The sequence below is a fragment of the Thamnophis sirtalis genome, unplaced genomic scaffold (assembly GCF_051295495.1).
Source record: "Thamnophis sirtalis isolate CommonGarterSnake01/CBP01778 unplaced genomic scaffold, rThaSir2_p1.2 scaffold_18, whole genome shotgun sequence".
NCBI classification, from domain to species: Eukaryota; Metazoa; Chordata; class Lepidosauria; order Squamata; family Natricidae; genus Thamnophis; species Thamnophis sirtalis.
In genome coordinates this window covers 1,895,437-1,914,927 of record NW_028261398.1, presented here as the reverse complement: position 1 = coordinate 1,914,927, position 19,491 = coordinate 1,895,437, and the positions used below count along the sequence as shown (strand labels likewise).

The following is a 19,491-nucleotide window of genomic DNA, read 5'->3' as shown; positions in this document are numbered from 1 at the left end:
CTGGTGCCTGGAATTCCCGTGGTTAACCTTTCAAGACTTGTTCATGACAAGCTCATTCTGGCTCTCATGGATTGATTGACGCATTCCTATCCATTCCTATCCAAGTGCTCACCAATGTCAGGTTAACCTGTGCTGAAGGAGCAGGAAAGGGGTCAGAGTGAAGCCTTTCCCTTCCCTCTTTGGAAGACAAGGACTACATTTAGGCTCTTCCCGTCTTCTGGAATTTCACCGGATCTCTGTGAAAGCCCATCCAAGGACTAACCAACCTGAACCTGCGAAACCTCTGAGCCCAACTCAACTCAGGCAGCCTCACAGTATTCAAAGGGTTGCCTTGTTGTTCCACAATAATGGGGCAGCCCCAAAGGAGGAAAACATAAATGAGACATCAATGTGGTAACAAGGGGGGGGGACACAACAACCAGGGGGGCATAATTCCTGCAGGAACTTGAAGAACCGGCTTTGCAAGGGACTGAGACCAATTTGCTTGGAGGAGACGCAGAACAAGTAAAGTGATTTGTTGAGCCGAGAGGCTTAGATCCCATCCTGGCAGACCAGGAAACTGGAAAAGGAGATTGAGCCGGAAGGGGGGAAAGTTGCCAAACTATACCAGCTAAAAGCTCTCTGGCTTAAAAACAAAACCGGACGGTGTTGCCTCCCTGACATCTTTGCTTCCCTCAGCACAACCTTCTTCTCCCATCAGCTTTGGCTGGCCGGAGAAGATCCAGCAAGCCGGTATTCCCTCCACACCCCTTCTGCCAAGGGCTACCATCCACAGGGATTCTGGAAGGGAATCATTCCAGGAATAGCTTGTCCCAGACAACTGAATGGCCCCATCCCTCTTCACCTTCAGAAGCCCATCAAATTGTGGCCCTTCCACCAGGCCACCCGTGCTGGAAATTGTTCCCTCTGAAGAAGAAAGCGGTTTTAATGTCTGGAACGCTGAGTGTGGCATTCCTGATTTTTTTTTGTTTCTGTTCTTATTGATTTGCTTCAGGGTAATTACTTACATTTATTTTAAATTTTAGAAACGTGGAAAATTGTAAGAATCCCCTATGACCGAAGTGACTTAAAAGCAGATAGATAACTAGCTGCGGCTGTAATCCGTCCTCTGCCTCCTTTCTCCTGAGGCTTTTCTGTCTTGAGAGAAAAGCAACGGACGCACATTTTAACTCCATCACGTATGTCGGAATCTCCACAAATCTGGGCACGTGCATCTCCTCTGATTTACAGGTGTGTTATACTTGTGTCAAAGTCAGATTCCAAGAAACGGCCTGGCGGATCTTCACCCATCCCCTCTGCATCAAGAGGAGATCCCTAAATCCAACCACACTTGGGTCAATCAAGGAGGTTATTTAAAGCAGATCTGAGGACACCACAATTCTACATTGAGCTACTGCTGAATCTTAACTACATATAATTCTCGAATTATGGCCACAATAAAGTCTAAAATTTCTGTTGCTAAGTGAGACATTTATTAAGTGAATTTTGCTCCATTTTACAACCTTTCTCGCCACAGTTGTCAAGTGAATTACTGCGGTTGTTAAGTTAGTAACATGGTTGATGGATTTGCCATTGGCTTTGCTTGCCAGAAGATCACAGAAATGACCCGAGGACACTGCGGCCGCCATACGTGTCAGTGCCAAGCATTTTGATCACTGACCATGGGAATTCTGCAACGGTCATAAGTGTGAAAAATGGTCCTGTCACTTTCCTCAGTGCCACTGTAATTTCGAAGGGTCACTAAATGAACTAGGAACACTAATGGGACACTATGCGTGGAGGACTTAAGGAACGCAGGAGGAGGAGAAGGAAGGCATTTGTGTTTCCTAAGTACACAATGAGTAAAGGAGCTACAAATGGATCAGCCCAACACTTGATAAGATCCAGCAAGGGACTTAATATTAACCCGGGCTGAGAGGCTTCTGTCGCCTGATGGACTGCAGGTGACCTGGAGGACCCCCAGCCTTTCAGCCATGCCTCTGTGGCCCCCTCCCCTCTGGCTCTTCCCCCCCCCCCCCCCCCCGGCAGAGATTTCCTCCAGACTGGAGCGGAGGGGGGGGAGGATAGGAAAGGGGGTGGAGGCAAAGCAGCAGATGGAGTTGTTGAGGCAGCAATGTTCCCTCTAATTTTTTTTCAGTGTGAGCGGAAAAGTACAGTGTGTGAGCAGCACAGTTTCATGCCTGAGCACCTAAGAGAGCCACAGTTTGAACTGCTGTCACGTCTGCTGGACATTTGCGCAACATTCCAAGCGTCAAGCGCCAATTGCGAGCGAGGTTTCAGCCTGAGGAATGCCAGACATGAAAAGTGCCACTCAAACACTATACTTTTCCGCTCACCCTGAAAAAAAAAAAGGCTCTCTGCTGCTCAGCTTTTACATCGTTAGACTGGCTAGAGAGAGACATGGCACCAACAGGTCCTGGGTCCTGGCATTTTGCAGGCAACCTGTCCTCTCACATTCCTTTGGAATGCAACCCATCACATGTGAATTAGATCTTGCCAATTATCCTATTAAAAGATAATCCTATTATTCTAAAATACGACTAACTCAATATTAAAAACTGTAAATATTTGATGCTGATAAATAATAGCAGTAATTGTTATTTAGTATGATTAAAATCAGTATTGATATATCAATATAATATCTATCGAAATTGACAATAAACACTAAAATAACAATACAAATATATAATGTGAAATATAAATGTAATAAATATAATATATAAATGCAACATAAATGTAATAAAATAATTTATCATGAAACTCTCCCCCTTTAAAGTAGTAAGATCAATTAAATAGTCTAGCAAGTTTGGACAATATGCTATATGTTATGTTACTTAAGAATATATATACCTCAGAGTCAGATACAACATCCACATCATTTCCAACTGAGTCAATAAAATCATATGCCATGCCAAAACTATTTTAAATAAAGATATGAAATTAATCAAGTATTGCATTTATTTTTCAAAATGAATGTACATTTTTTTTATTATTTAAGATTTGTACCCTATCTTTTCTAACTAAGGTTAACTTTAAAAAGATGTTACATCAGACTACAATACAAGTAATTAAATGAAGACTAAAATAAGTGTTTTGGCATATTGAGCTTTTTATATTTCTTTCTAATATTGCTTCCTTAGTTGAGAACTTGTTCCTCAGCTTACTTACGCATTAACTGTTTGTTGCTTTTATGGTTTATTCATTCACTGCTCCATCTTCAGTTTTTTTCACAGGGGGCTTCCTTCCTTCCTTCCTTCCCTCCCTCCACTCCTTTGGCCACCAATTTTGATCCAATTCTCTCTCTCTCTCACACACACACACAAACACACACACACACATGTTCTTTGGGAGGGGGGGTTGAATTACTCCGCCTCACTGCGCAAAGTCGGCTCAGCATGTGTTCGGCCCCCACTTACGCCGAATCAAATCCGCGGCCGGCGGGACCAAGGCAGGGGTTGCATTTCAAAGCCGCCAGTCCTCTTGCTTCTTCTCCTTCACCAGCAAAGCTCCCGCTGGCTTCCCGGCCCATGGCTTTGGCGTCTCTCCCTCCACGCGGAGCACCGGAGGGCTCGGCCGCTTTCCTACTAGCTCCCGCGGCCTCAAAAGCACGGCAGAGGAGGAAGGGGGAGGGATAACGCGGGAGCCAGCTCAGGTGCTCCGCGTGGAGGGAGAGACGCCAAAGCCATGGGCCGGGAAGCCAGCGGGAGCTTTGCTGGTGAAGGAGAAGAAGCAAGAGGACTGGCGGCTCATCAAAACAAGTCTGGGGAGGTCCTTTGCGGGAGGCCAGTTCTAGCCGCCTGCAAAGGACTTCCCCACGTTTGCTTTGGTAGAAACCTCTGCGCGGGGATTTCTTTTTATGTGCGCGGCCGCGCAGGCGCGCAACTTAGAAGGAACAGTGTGAGGCAGAAGTGGCTACTCCTGACACCAGCCAGAAGATTAATGAAATTAAAACAAGCCATGATTTCAGATGGATTGAACCGTTATCACTGTCAGCTTGGACAAGGCAACTGGAACCACAGCATGGCTTAGGAGATCATGTGGACCTGCCCATGTTGAAAACACGAGAGTGGCCATTGGACATTTTGGAAGAGAACAAAACAGCCTTGAATACTAAAGCCATCTTTCTACCCTTGTAGCCGGCTGTAACAGGCCCTCCAACAGAAGCCCAGCTGCAACGCACCCCATGAAGCCTGAAGAGGGCAGGAAGAGGGCCAGGTGGGTCGGTACGCCTTGGCACCAATGCCTCCATCCTGCCTGGGATGTCGCCCATCGCTCCCCTCTCCCTGCAAGGCCCACATGGACGCACCTTTCTTCCAGGGAGAGTTCCTCTTCTGGCACACTCAGCAAAGGCGCCCGAACCCCGGGGTTTTCTGCAAGGCAACCAGAGGATCCGGTCTCAGAGAAGCAGGGCCTGTAGAGGGAAGGGGGAAAGGGACGTCAGCCATCCTCCTTCCAAACTCTTCTGAAAGGAGATGCTAAAGGGGACGGTTCCCAGCATCCTCTGGGGCAAATCCCACCTCCCAATTGAGCTGGGGACAGCCGGGAGTTGGAGTTTACCGCTCTTTTTCCCGCTTGAGCCCCTCTCATCCCAAGACTTGGAAGTCCCACTGCCTTCTTCAGCACCCTCTCATCTCAGAGCAGAGGGGCAGAAATGAGGATTCAGTTAACTATTCCCTGAGAAAACCCAATTCTAATTGAAATTCCCCAGCACCCCCAAGGCAAGAATATAGATCAGAAGATGTTGCATTCTCCTAAATTACAGGCTTTTGGGGGACAGGCGTCACTGGCAAAGACATAAAGGGTCAGGGTGGGGGGGGGGGTGTTCCGGAGTCCCAGGAAGGAGGGATTGCACTCCAGTCAGAGGACCAAGAGAGGTTTAGGTCATTGGCTCTAATCATTGAACCATCCTCCCTAGATGTTGTGCGTTTTTGACAACGCAAATAGCAGCTTTAGTTTGGCAAGGTTTGTGTCTATGAAATGTGAGGAACAACAAAAGTTCAGAAATAACCGTGTTTCTCTTGGTTTTTGGAGCCTGTCACAAAAATCAATTCAGCCAAAACTCCAACGCCCTCCTCGGTCTTGCTCTCCATTTCATTTTCCAGATGAGCTGATGCTGCTTAACTGGAACAAGCTGGTTGATGGGTAAAGAAAGTGGGAGTCTTTAGCCAGCTTCAACACAAATTCGGCCTCATTTGGGGGGGGAGGGGGAAATCCCTATGTTAATCACAAGAGAGTTGGAAGTGCTCAATAGTAACATAGCGGAAGAATTGGTAAGTAGCAAATGGGGAGATGTACAAAAACAGGAGCTACGTTCAATTATTAAGAGATGCACTGGACAGTACTAAAAACTGCAGAAAGCTAAAACTCCAAAAGAAACTTGGGCTTGGAAAAGAGGCCCCAATAAAAGGTGATTTGGGGGGGGGGGTGTTTGAGAATCAGGAAGAATAGAAATTAAATGTGACCATCACATTTGCAGGCAGCCAAGTCAAGATTTGGGAGGCTCTTGAGAAACTGGGACACCAGGCCAGGTCTGGACACTTTGAACTGAGGGGAATGCTGAGCAGGGTGGATAAAAATTGATTTTTAAAAATAAATAAATAAATCAGATGTTTTTATTTAAATCAGATTTTTTTGGCTTTTATTAAATTTATTTTCATAAATGTTTTTGGAGTAAAAATCTATCTAAAGATAGTTTTCTATTTAAGGTAAATTAATAATTTAATTTATTCAGCATGAAATGGAGCTTAGTTATATAGCAGGAGGAGGCTGCATATTCTGCAATAATCAACAGAGGATCAGAGGAGGAGCTCTGGACTCCACTCCCGCAGATCCAGCCGAGACACAGGGGAATGACTTGGCAGACCATCTCTGGGTTGAGTTTCAGGATGTTGCCTCTGGGGATGTGGACAAGGCTATGCGAGCTGTGAGTGCCTCCACCTGTGTACTGGACCCGTGTCCCTCCTGGCTGGTTGCCAACAGCAGGGAGGTGACACAAGGCTGGATCCAGGCGGTTGTTACCGCCTCTCTTCGGGAGGGGCACTTCCCCACCGTGCTCAAGGCGGTGGTGGTGAGACCCCTCCTGAAGAAACCGTCCTTGGATCCAGCCGTTCTTAATAACTACCGCCCAGTCTCCAACCTCCCCTTCGTGGGGAAGGTTGTTGAGAAGGTGGTGGCCTTCCAGCTTCAGCGTACCTTGGAGGAAGCTAACTATCTTGACCCCTTCCAGTCCGGCTTCAGGCCCGGTTACAGCACAGAAACCGCTTTGGTCGCATTGACCGATGATCTCTGGAGAGCCAGGGATGGAGGCCACGCCTCCATCTTGGTTCTCCTTGACCTCTCGCCGGCTTTCGATACCATCGACCATGGTATCCTTCTGCGACGACTGCGGGAGGTGGGGGTGGGAGGCACTGTTCTGCAGTGGCTCTCCTCCTACCTCTCGGACAGGTCGCAGTCGGTGTCGGTGGGGGAGCAGAGATCGTCCCTGAGGCCCCTAACTTATGGGGTGCCGCAGGGTTCGGTCTTATCCCCCCTACTATTTAACATATACATGAAACCGCTGGGCGAGATCATTCGGAGGCACAGGATAAAATACCATCAATACGCGGACGATACACAGTTGTATCTGTCCGCCCCGTGCCAACTCAATGAAGCGGTGGACATGATGAACCGGGGTCTTGAGGCTGTTAAAGACTGGATGAGAGCTAACAAACTGGTACTCAACCCGGACAATAGCAATTAGCAATTAGACTTATATAGCAATAGCAATAGCAGTAGACTTATATACCGCTTCATAGGCCTTTCAGGCCTCTCTAAGCGGTTTACAGAGAGTCAGCATATTGCCCCCAACAATCTGGGTCCTCATTTTACCCACCTCGGAAGGATGGAAGGCTGAGTCAACCCTGAGCCGGTGAGATTTGAACCGCTGACCTGCTGATCTAGCAGTAGCCTGCAGTGCTGCATTTAACCACTGCGCCGCCTTGGCTCCTATATACCGCTTCATAGGGCTTTTAGCCCTCTCTAAGCGGTTTACAGAGTCAGCATATTGCCCCCAACAACAATCTGGGTCCTCATTTTACCCACCTCGGAAGGATGGAAGTCTGAGTCAACCTTGAGCCTGGTGAGATTTGAACCGCCGAACTGCAGATAACAGTCAGCTGAAGTAGCCTGCAGTACTGCACTCTACCCACTGCACCACCTCGGCTCTTAAGACCGAGTGGCTGTTGTGTTTTCCTCCCAACAATTTGGCCAACGTTCCATCACTCAGGCTGGGGGGTCAAAATTTACACCCCTCAGACAGGGTCCGCAACTTGGGAGTCCTCCTGGACCCACAGCTGAGTTTCGACCATCACTTGTCAGCTGTGACCAGGGGGGCATTTGCCCAGGTTCGCCTGGTGCGCCAGTTGCGGCCCTACCTGAACCGGGAGGCCCCCACAACAGTCACTCGAGCCCTTGTGATCTGTAGGCTGGAATACTGCAATGTGCTCTACATGGGGCTGCCCTTGAAGAGCATCCGGCGACTTCAGCTAGTCCAGAATGCAGCCGCGCGAGTGATCGTGGGCGCACCACGGTTCGCCCACATAACACCGATCCCCCGTGAGCTGCGCTGGCTACCTGTTGATCTCCGGGTGCACTTCAGGGTGCTACTCACCATTCATAAAGCCTTCCATGGTAGTGGGTCTGACTATTTGAGAGACCGCCTTCTGCCAATTACCTCCTCGCGACCTATCAAATCGCATAGAGTAGGCCTCCTCCGAGTGCCATCTGCCAGCCAGTGCCGGCTGGCAACTACGCGGAGGAGAGCCTTCTCAGTTGCAGCTCCGACGCTATGGAACAATCTCCCCGTGGAGATCCGCACCCTCACCACCGTCCAGGCCTTCCGCACAGCCCTCAAGATCTGGCTATCCCGTCAGGCCTGTGGATAAGACTTTACTCTCGCCCCTCCCGAATGTTGAATGAATGTTGTGTTTTTACCGCTAATTATTTTCACTCACATTTTCTTTTTGTGTTTTGTCCTGCACTCCCCTCCCCTATTATTGTAAGCCGCCCTGAGTCCCCTCAGGGAAAAGGGCGGCCTATAAATGTTTAATAAAAGTAAAGTAAAAAAAAGTAAAAGCTGCAGTTGCTCTTTAAACATTATGATTTAAATCGAGGTGATCTAAATCAAGCCTTCTTGCTAGTTATTTGAATCGACTTGATTTAAACTAAATCCACCCTGGGGCTGAGCAACCAGCAGCTGAGTGTCTGCTCCCACACCCTCCCGCCCCCAGGGGAAAGGGGGGGGGAAGCACAGGGGGGGAGGTCTCTGTGGGGACTCCCCTGGGGGGCACAAGACTACGAGGCTCCCTCCCAGGGGCCAGCAACCTGTGGGGGTGAAGGGGGGGCTTTGGACTCAAGAGGGAGCCAGGTCGTCCTTATTTCCTAGGGCCCACCGGAGGGCCAGAGGAAGGGGCTGCGGGGGGCTTTCCCTGAACCAAAGCATGCTCCCAGAAACCCTTTGGCCTGCATTCTGAGCCCTGGGCGAGGCCCAAAGGAATACCCTTCAGAAGGCTTCAAGGAAGGGCGGGCGAAGGAAGAAACCTGCTAAATAAACAATGGGGGGGGGCAGGGGGGGAGAGCTAAGTCGGTTCCCTTCCTTTGTCAAGGAAACCTGAAAAGCAAGTTGGGAGCTGCGACCAGGTCAAACCTCCTTCAAGGGTTCCCTGGTTATAATGGAGCCAAAGCCCCCCCCCCCCCCCGCAGCAGATTAGGGGGGGGGGTCTCCTATATCCGCCTGACCGGCCATGGGGGGGGGAGGAATCTACCCAGCAAAATGCCTCTGAACCTGGAGCCTGCAAGACTGCTTTCCCCCCAACCCCTCACCTTTCCCCCTCTTCCCCAAAGCCCCACACAGAGGAGCAAAGCCGCTTCGTGACCTTCAGAACTGACTTTGGTTCCTCTTTTGTCGGGTGGATCAATGACTTCATTCTCCAAGGAGGAAGGGGTTACGCCCCCTACCCCCAGCCCAGAGCACAGGGCCACCCGCAGACCACCTCCTCTTACACAGGGCACAGCGACCAGAGGCGGCTGCAAAGCAGAGACTGGGATGGTTGAAGTGGGATTCCTGCCAAGAGGCTGCCTGGGGGCCCAGGTGGCCCTCTAGCAGTCCGCAAAGGGGGCCCCACCAGGCAGAGGAAGAGGCAAGAGGGACCCAGAGGGATCCCTAGGGGGCCCTGGAGACCAAGCACTGTCGGGCACGGTCTTCTGTCTTTGGGGGAGAACCAGAAGCACTGAGGGGGATCCAAAGACACCCCGGAAGACAGCAAGGGAGATGATCACAGGATGGCTCTGGCCCAGGGGAAGGGGGGGGGGCTCAGCTGGAGTGGAGCTGGGTCTGAAGGAGGCTTCTGGTTCTCCCCCAAAGACAGAAGACAGTGCCCGATAGTGCTTGGTCTCCAGGGCCTCCTAGGGATCCCTCTGCCCCCCCCCCAGCTTGACTGCGGGTGGAGGGGCAGAGGGCAATGCTACCTTTTCTGCTTCATGCTGCAAGCAGGAGCCCATTGGGGGTATTCTGGCTCAGCCAGAGGGAGCCCCCTCCCTTTCCCTTCTCTTCAAGCTCTAATCTCTAATCTTACACGGAGGGAGGGGGGGAGGGAGGGGGGGAGGGAGGGAGAAACCCTCTTATCAGCAGAAGAACACAAAGGCTCCTTGGGCACCCAGCCTCCCTCCCAACAAACGTCCCCCCTTCAAAGGTTCCGGTCATTGGCTGCCCAGCCAAATCAAAGCGGTGACTCCCACCGGGCCCTTCTTCTCCTTGGACTGAGGGGGGGGGGGAAAGTCAAAGAAACGAAAAGGGGGCCCTTAGGCACACGTTTACTTGCAAAACGGGAAGCTTGTCCATCTGGTACAGGAGGCTCAAAGGGCTATAAAATGTCGAGAAACACAGGTACTCCTTAACTTACAACCACACATTTAGTGACCAAAGTTACAAACGCACTAAAGTAACTTATGACTGGTCCTCACGGTTGCAACCAACACAGCGTCATTGTGGTGACCAGATCAAAATCTGGGCCTGCACCTACAGCAATTGCCACGTCCCCCTGGGGCCCTGGGACCCCCACTCACAACCTTCCCAGCCAGCTTCCAGGAAGCCAAGTCAATGGGGGGAGCTGGATTCACTTAACGACCGCAATGATGGGCTTAATGACGGTGGCAAAAAACATAAAATCAGGTGTGGCTCACTTAACAGCTGTCAGTTAATAACAGAAATTCTGGTCTCAATTATGGTTGTGACTTGAGGACTTCCAGTAAAGCTGTCCCCCTCCCCAGCAGCAGAAGCTACGTGCCTCCAGGTCCTGCCATCTCACTCGACTCTGCGAAGGGAGCAGCCAGCTGTGCCCCGCAGGTGGGGAAGGAAGAGGGCCGGGAGGCTGCCCCGAAGGCCCACGAGGGAGAGAGAGCCTGGCACCCAGTGGAGGCCCTCCAACCCCCAGGGACTTATCCAGGCGGGTGGATAAAAAGGGTAAGTGCCCCCAGGCAGCCCCAACTCCTCCCTGACGGTGGCGGGTGGGAGGGTTGCTCCCCTGGAGGGGAAGCTGCCCCACTGCAAACACCCCCTTCGGCATCAGGGCCCGTCTCTGCACTCCCGCTCAGTCTCCCTCCTGACCTTGGAAGGAAGGAGGCACCCAGATGCCCAGCAAAGATGCTCCCAAAGGCTTTCGCCAGGGAGGCCACTCACTTGAAAAAACAACTGACCCCCAAGTAGGAGCCCCGGGGGGGGGGGGGGATCAGTTGCCAGCCCCTCAGTAGTGATGCAAAGGAGGACGCCCACTCCGTGCCACTGACTGCATCCCCCACTGACTCAAACTACTTCCAAGGCTGAAAGATGAGAGGCCTGGTTGCACAATAAATAAAATACACTGGTATTAAATGTTGTTCTTTAAATTAAAGATTCTTCTGCAACACCCTTTTAAAATCACAAACAATTGAATCTTCAACAGTTCAACAGCCGTTAACAGCACAAACTGTAAATCCATCTTAGGCCCCTCACAAAATATTCTGCTTTTTAATAAAAGTTGTGACTCAAAAGCTGCTTCGGACTCCCAACTTGTGGCAACCAGAGGGAGCTTCCTCATTCAGGGCCTATTCGAGGCGGCTGCTTCTGGGAGGCTTCAGGATCACCAGCCTCAGCAAGACACACACACACACACACACACACACACACACAACCACCGGCACCACCCCCAGCTCAAGTAGCCCCACATTCTTGGGCAGCATAAACCGAACACCCATTTTTCAAGCTGGGCAATCTCTGCATAACCGCCGGGAGCTTCTCTTTAAAAAGCTCCTGAAACACAGGAGATAAACGGCATTGGCCCACTTTGGGCTGAATAAAGTCCATTGCGCTCCATTCTATTGCGGGGGGGAGGGGAAGGGGGGGAGGGCTAGGAAGCCATTGTGGGTGGCCTGGAAGCCTTTCACCTGAGCCGAAGCAAAGGGGGCTGAAAGGGAGAGACGTGCAATCAGAACAGAGTGAGAGAGTAGGAAGGGACCTTGGGGGTCTTGGAGTCCAATCCCCCACTCAGGCAGGAGGCCCTATACCAGGGGTGTAAAAGTCAAGGCCTGTGGGCCGGATCCAGCCGGCAGGGTGCTTAAATCTGGCCCACAGAGCTGGATTTATCAAAGGATGTAACCCTCCGGCGGCTACTGCACCTCGTTTTCAGACTCCACGCCCTCCTGCAGCCTCTGCTGGGTGGAAACGGGCCCAAAAACAGGTCAAAATGGGGCCCAAAACGGGCTGCACGCGGCCTCTTTTGGCCAGCAGGGTGCTGCGGGAGGCAGCCACCTCGTCTCCCCACCGGCCCCCCCCTCTGGCCCCCAATCAACTACAAGGCTGATCCGGCCCTTGAAGAAATCCAGTTTGACCCCCCCTGCCCTGCCCCATTCCAGACAAGTGGGTGTCCCATCTCTTCTTAAAAACCTCCAGTGCCGGAGCTTCTGGTGGCAAGCTGTTCCACTGGTTAATTGTTCTGTCAGGAAAATTCTCCTCAGTTCCAGGTTGCTTCTCTCCTTGATTAGTTTCCACCCATTGCTTCTTGTCCTGCCCTCAGGTGCCCTGGAGAATAGGTTGACCACCCCTTCTTTGGGGCAGCCCCTCAAATATTGGAAGGCTGCTATCCTGTCTCCCCTGGTCCTTCTTTTCACAACCGTTCTTCCTATGTTTTGGCCTCCAGCCCCCTAATCCTCTTTGTTGCTCTTCTCTGCACTCTTTCCAGATGTGTCTCCACATCTTTCTTTATAGCCTCACCAAGGAGGTACCTTAGCAAGAAGCTAGTTGTTAGGAAGTAGCTTAGGAAGGCCCTTCTGGCTCTTTCCCCAGAATTTAGGGGCCTGGCAGAACAGGAGCCCCCCCCCCCCGCCCCTGCCTGCTTTGTTGGTCGCCTTTCTGTGACCACAGCGGCCAAGGATGATGGGAGAAGGGCGAGTGATGCTCCTGTCCTCCCAGAGGGAAAAAGGGGGATCCAGGCAAGTCAGACAAATCAAGCTGGGATTCTAGGCAAAGGTGTTTCTACAACCTTACCTACTTGGTCCCCTCAAGCATCTGTGAGGAGGCTCGTTCCCATTTGGGAGATTAAGGGAGCAATGCCCCCCCTTTCCTCCCCGGATGCAAGCAGGGCTCAGCTCCCTCCTCTGGAAGGAAAGCTCGGAGGGCCCTTTGGGGGGGGGGGCTCGGCTGGTTTTGGCTTTCTTGGACAACAAAAACAAGGAGGCGGCCAGGGAAGGTGACAGAGAGGCCGGGAGCACATCGTACACAGCCAGTTGGCCCTCTAGTTCTAGAATCTAGACAGAGCCCATTTCAAGGGTTCCCCATATTGTTTCCTTCTGATTAACAAAACTGCATTGCTGGAGAATGGATTTCCTTAGGGCACAAAGGGTCAAAGCAAGGCCCAGCCCCCCAAACGGCAACGGCTCTCCTCCTTTCCATTTGGACTCCGGAAGCCAGCTGTCCAATTGCTCATCCGCCCAGAGTCCCATGGGAGTGGGCGGCATACAAATCTTATTAAAGTTCACAGTTCAAAGATCCACCGTCCCAATGAACGACTCTTCTCAGAGCAGCCTCTTCGCTTCAAGCAGCTCAAGGGCAGCTGCGCCTCTTACCCAGCCAGCAGCCACAGGCCACATATTGCCAGCAAAGTATCAGCCCCCATTGTTGGATGCAGAAGAAGTCAGAATGTGCCCCTTCCTGCACTGCGCTGTGGCCAATGTATATGTTCCCAGTGAGATCCAAGTGAATCAGCCATGCTCTGTTCTGCCTTCATCGCCCTTATCTCATCTTGGGACTTGGCCTAAAATACCTCCAGGTCCTCTCCTTCAAACGCCCATCAGCCAGCCCAGCCGAACTTTGACCCCTGCCTAAAACAATGAAGAATTGTAGTGCCGCTTTCCCCAAGATCCCCTGCACAAGCACACCCAAATCTTGTTCCAACAAGCATCACATGCTCCCTCTGAAAGTCCTCTTGTTTCAAGAGCCGGGGCTAAGTCCCTGGCAAGCAATCCATGAGCAGAGGCCGAGGGAAGGGGTGCCACCCGAGGACTCAGTGAGAGGTTGGCAGAAAAGTTGCCCTTTACAAGGGGGTGGGGAGGACCCACACCTCTTGGCTGACTGTGGGGCTAAGGGGCATTCTTAGCAAAGGACGAAAACTCCCCCATGGAAAACCCTCCTTATGCCGAGACTCTGGCAGAGGTCCCCTATTCTTTGACTGCCAAAAATCGAGGACAATTAACACTTCGCAGCAATGGAAGAACGAGGCAGCCCAGGGGGGGGGCCCACAGTTCTCCAGGAGATTTTCAATTAGATAGAATTAGACTGGAAACCATCCATCGTGTGCTGATGAGAAACACAGGTACCGACCTACTTCTTCTTCTTCTTTGAAAGGGTCTTTCAGTGGGCAGCAGAAAGAAAAGCACGGAAGCTTGTAACATTATTTGTAAAAATCCCCGAGAAGAATTGCAGCATCCTCTCGCTCTATAAGGCGCAAGCCCACACTTGCTTTGCCCTCCTTCTGACACATCCTTCGCACACTCCTGCACGGGCAAGAGCAGCTTTTGCTCCTTTATTCTTCAACCTGTTGAGTAACCCAGAGGGAAACTGGGTGGTCCCAACACTGCACACCCCCTCCTTGTTTGGGAGAGGACCTAAACTCAGCTGCATTTACTCCCCCCCTTCCCCCCCCCTTGGAAAAGCCATTTTCTCACCAGTTTGGGCTTGGAAGTCGGGGGAGAGGAGGGTCCTCTCAGAGGCCTGGTTAAGAGGCTTCATGCAGAGACTTGAGGGAGTCTGTGAAGGAATTTCCTGTGGAGGCGGGAGGAGGTTCTGCACCACGGCGCCCTCCCTTCAGCAAGGAAACCCAGGTGCAAACTGACAGAAAGGATCCCTTCCCTCTGCTCCACGAACAGAACCCACAGCCGCTTGTCAACCTGACAGCACCCCAAAAAGCCACCACCCTAATTACAGCAGTTGGAAATAAAAGGATATGAAATAGCAGGAAAATTAGATCTTATGTTTGAAAGAACAAAGTCGGCTAATGTCAAGGAAATTCAACATTTATCACAAATATTTTCTTGCAACAACCTAAAAGAAGATTCTGCACGTGGATATCAACAGATAGATAACTTCAAATATACTCCACCAACAAAGAGGATAAATTGCTAAGTCAACAAAATCAGGAGCTGGTACCGCAGCTCAGATAAGATAGTCCCAGCCTCCCAAAACAATATTCCATTAGATTACACAGCAAGGATAAAGGTTTAATAGATTAGATTTGATAAAGAGCGCCTGAAGTTCTCATGCCCGAAATTCATGATGCTGTAAAGATGAGGCAAACAAAAATATGAAATAAAGAAAGCAAAGAGAAACAGCTGTCCGCTAAAAGGGAGGCAGGAAGCCAAACCCAACGGGGAACAGCAGCAAGAGAGGTCGAATCTAAATATACTGTAGAAAAGACGCCTGCAGAAAATCAATGATAGGTACAAAGGTTGGATCCCTGTTGAACAGTGAAGTAGGCTTAGAAAATACGGCTAACAACAAAGTTGTAGTTGAGAAATACCAGCTGAACCACTTCAAGATAAGGCAGTTAAAAGGATTTGTTAGTAGTCAATTTAAAATCCCTCATTCAAAAGGTACAGGGCTAAAGGACTTCCCAAACCACTAAACAACCCCACAGAGCAGAGGGTAGCAAAATAATCTCCATTTGCCATTCAGGCTTAAAGGGAAGGAAAACGGCCCGATGTACCAGCTGGATGCAGAAGAGGCTCCTGGAGTCCCAGGCTGACATCCAGGGGACGACGGAGGTCCCCAAATGCTCCTCCTCCCCCCCCCCCCCCCCCGCTTAGGCTTCAGATATTGGACCCTTTGCACCGCCAACCCCTTGGGGAGAGTCACGGAAGGACAGGTGCCCCCCCCCCACCCCGTGCCCACTTATTATTGGCAAAGGAGCTCTGGAGCCACTTAGGCTGCCCGGGAGGCGCAGAGGAAAGGCTGGAAGCAGCGGAAAGGGCACCAAAACCGTCCCCTCCGCCGCCCCAGAGGATCCCGGCCTCCGGGTGGAGAGTGCTGGGGAGGGGGGGGGGCACCCAGAGGCCCCCAACAGATCTCGGAGAGGGAGAAGCCCCCCCCGCCGCCGCCGCCTCTCTCCTCCGGGATCCTCTGCGGTGAAGCCCGGGGGTCTTCCGTCTCCCCCCCCCCCGAGCCCCTCCCACCCCTTCGGGCTCTGGGCTCCCTGCCGCCCCTGCGCTGGGCTCCCCGTCCCTCCGGGCGCCTCTCGGCCCAAAGGCTACCGGCTGCCCCCCCCCCGGGCAGAAGGGAGCCTCCTCTCCCCCGCTGCCTTCCCGGGGAGGCCGGGGAGCTCCCGGGCGGAGGGTCCTGGCGAGTCGGGTGGGAGACGGCGGTGCCACAGACCGGGGCGGGGGCGAGGACGGGTCAGGCCCGCGGAGCCCCTGAGCCTCGGCCGGCTCCGCTCTCGGGCCCTTCGGAGCCCAGGACGAGGAGTCGGCGGCGCTCCTTCCTCACTCACCGGCCGGGCCCGCGGCCTTCCCCGCTCCGCCCACGCGCGCCCCGGACTCTCCCTGGCAGGAGGGAAGCCGGCAGAGCGGATGGAGCTGACTTCTCGGGCCGCGCAAGCGGGCAAGGCGGGAGACCTCATGAAGGAACGGCGGGGCGTGACGCTCCGGCCGGCCACGGTGACGTCACCAGGGGCGCTCGCGCCGCTCACCTCGGTTCGGTAGCGCTCCGGTCCCTCGCGCCGCCGGCGCCGCCGCTTCCTACCACCGGACCCCGCTCGCTCCCGATTGGCTGCTCCCGCGACCCTCCCGCTTCTCACTGGCCTCCGCTGAAGACGCCCCTTTTCTTCCCTCTGTGGCCCCGCCCCCTCTTCCTCCGCCTCTCCCCTGTCACTCACCCACACTTTCAAGCCTGGCGCCTTCGAGCCGATCGTTCCGCCCACCTTTCGGAATTCTGTCTTCTCGTTGGCTGCTTTTCTCGCCGGGCGTAACCTCCTAGTGGTTTCTCTTGACGCCAGTCCTCACACCCGGCTCTCTAGCAGCAGCTATTGGCCGGGAGGTCCCACCTCGTCGCTTCTATCGAGTCGTTTGCCAGAGGTTGGTTTCTTCCGCCCCGCCAGAAAGGAGACAGAGGAAAAATGCCTCGGAGCCTCTCCCTGCCTCTGATTGGCTGCTGGTGGGAGGGGGCGTTCCCTCGAAGGCTCCTGCACGTGGCGCACAACTGGCCGTCCGCCTCCCGTTGTTGTTGTCGTTTCTGCTGCCGCCTGGCGGGCGGCTCGGACGGCCGGGCGAGGCCGGGGACCTCCTGCCCTGCTGGCCGTTTCAGAAGCGCCGCTGAGCCGCGGGACGGAGGTGGCGGCCTTGAGCCCATCTTGGCTGATCTTGAAAAACTGCGCGGGGTTCATCTCTTCATTAATTGTCTGAAAGCATTCGGCCACCGACTCAGGAGCCCGCCGGAGAAGTGAGAAAGTGGAATAAAACGACTGACTCAGTTCATGCTTGGATGGGAGACCAGGAGAAAATCCCCTGCCAGGAGAAGGCCAAGAGGGAGGCGCTTTTGCAACGCTGCCAGGAAAGCACCGAAATCCCTTACCTTTATGGGAAGATGCTCTGCAGGTCCTAATCTGCTCCCGCGCAGGCTTTTCAAAGATTTACGTATAACATTTGAAGTTGCCTTTTCTCTTTTATTGGCATTTATCACATTTTTATCTCACCTTTTACTACTTTGTAGATAACAAGTGGCAAACGTACACAATGCCCTTCCCCCTCCTTCATTTCTCCACAAACCCCGCGAGGTGGCTGGGGGACTGGGAAAGAGGCCCCAAATCTCCCAGGAGGCTTCCATGCCTAAGGCGGATTTAGATCCCACCATCTCCTGGTTTCTAGGCCAGCGCCTTGACCATACACAAAACTGCCTCATCAAGCTAATATTTTGATGCCATTCTGTTCATAATGGATCGCAGCTTAGACATTCAAAAAACCCGCCGGCCAGTAAAAAGCGCCATCGGCTGTGCTGGGACCCACGACCCCAACTGCTCCCACCCAGAGCCCCCCAGGCGCTCCCCGCTTCGCCTCGCACCGGCAGCGGCGTTTTCAGAGACAAACGCGGGACGTCCACCAGGGGGCGTGAGAGTCGCGCGCTTGCCGCTTGTCTGCCCCCCCCTCCGATCTCCGCGGGGAGGGGCTGATTCCCCCCTCCCTCCCTCCCCGATGCCCAGCTGAAGCCCGCAGAGCCGCTCCCGGCCGCTGCGCTAAGGGAGGCCTGGGCGGAACAAATGAAAGGGCGGTGTCCATATTTCCCGGCCACTGGAGCATTTCAGAGGCCGGTGGAGGAAGGAGCCGGACGCGCGGCGTCTTTGAGGAAAAAGCGCTCCGCAGCCCAAGCGCACCGGTCTTCCGCCCGCAGTCTCCGCGTGGACTGGGGCCGCCCTGCCCGGGTCACTCAGACCGGGAAGTGCTGAGCCGGGACCCTTCCAGGGGACTCATCGCTTCCTCGGCCGCTTGCCTGCCCTGGTCCCGGGAGACCCGCGCCCGCCGCCCATGCTGGTCCCCCCCCCTCTCTCACTGGGGGGGGGGGTTGAGAAGGGCCCCCCGTTCTCTGAGTAACCGTTGGCCTTTGGGCTCCGGGGAGTTAATCCGGCGCCCCTCCGGCTGTGCCGAGCCCGAACAGGTGTCCTTTGGACTGACCCACCCTCTCCTTTCTCTGCAGCCTGTTCTAAGCGCTGCAGGAGCTGCTTTGGGCTTAAAACTCTCCTCCAGAGAGCCACCGCCCTGCTGAGGCCAAACTCCACCTGGCTTCCTAAGATCCATCCTCCCCTTCCTGAAAAAGGGTGCGGTATCTGCCGTGGGAAGCAGGGAGAGGCCCCCAAGCCCTTTGCTCCCTGCCTGGGGACGTGTCTGGAGGGCCTGGCCTGACCTTTGCCCCCCCCCCCCCCCGCCTGAGGGGCAGCTGATAAAAGGGCTGTTGAGAAAGTCCAAAGAGTTCAAGTCTGCCAGTCCCTCCTCCTCCTCCCCACCCCACCCCAATGAGTCACGCAAGAGATGGGGAGAAAAGGGCTGAGCAGAGCAGCCACCGGACTCTTGCTTCTTCGGGCTCTCCGTCCTGCAGCCAGCCAGGCCCCAACCCTCCATGACCAAGCACACAGGCTTCCGGAGGGCCTGCTCGCTGAGGGCGCCCAAGGCCCCGGGGCTCCTGGATCGTGTCCCCGGAAGCTCCTCCTCGTATGGCTCCTTGGAGGAGGCCCCTCTCCCCTGGGAAGCCCCTTGGAGGGCGGAGGGCAGCCTGGGCCACAGCCAGGAAGAAGGGGCCTCCCAGGAAGCAGCCAGGAAGAAGGGCAGAGGCCGAGCCCTGAGCCTGCAGGGCCAGGACGTGAACGACGAAGAGCCCACCCCAGCAGGTGAAGCCAGTGACGGGCAGCTGCTCGTTGGACAGGCTCGTGGCAAAGCCCAAGCCAGCAACAGGGTGAAGCGGTGCCAAAAGGTAAGGAGAGGAGGGTCCAGCCGTTTTGGGGAGGGCAGGTTGCTGCCGAAGGGAGACGGTCCCCTTCCTTCCACCTTAGTTTCGTGGCCTTGCCTTGTACAGGTGTGGAAGCTGCTAAAGCTGGTTTGAGACTTAGTTGGCTGCCATTCTGGGGACACACAGACACACAGACACCCCTTCCCCTACTTTTCCTGCTGTGTTCCTCCCAAGAGACCCTGCCAGCCATGGCTTCATCAGATGGCCACCTGCTTGGACACAATTCTTCTGCTCCTTTTCACCTATTCCAAAGGTCTCTGACTTTTTCTCGGTGCCACAGAGCAGCGTGCGAAGTGCACTTGGTGGTATTTCCTACCCTCCCAGGAGGAAGGCGAAAAGAAGCTGGGAGGGGAGCCGCTTCTCTTCTTCTTCCTGTCTTGACTGGCGGATTTTATGTCCCAGAACTGCTCAGCCGAGGCAGTTTTTGAAAGGCCCCCAGA

The 19,491-nt window shown here is 53.7% G+C and overlaps 1 protein-coding gene across 4 annotated transcripts in view; it reads right to left on the bottom strand.

Annotated features, from left to right (window-relative positions):
- PC (pyruvate carboxylase) overlaps window positions 1-16,355 on the bottom strand; it is a 130,306-nt gene extending 113,951 nt beyond the window's left edge. The window contains exons 1-2 of one of the 4 annotated variants that reach the window (XM_087702963.1): window positions 16,248-16,355; window positions 4,307-4,411 (exon numbers count right to left, since the gene is read on the bottom strand). The gene's annotated coding sequence lies outside the window, so the exon portion shown is untranslated. Of the gene's footprint in view, window positions 1-4,306; window positions 4,412-14,232; window positions 14,500-16,049; window positions 16,210-16,247 lie in introns of those variants that run through there. The other 3 variants (XM_087702964.1, XM_087702965.1, XM_087702966.1) reach the window with 3 other exon arrangements.
- Between the last annotated feature and the right edge of the window lie 3,136 nt (window positions 16,356-19,491).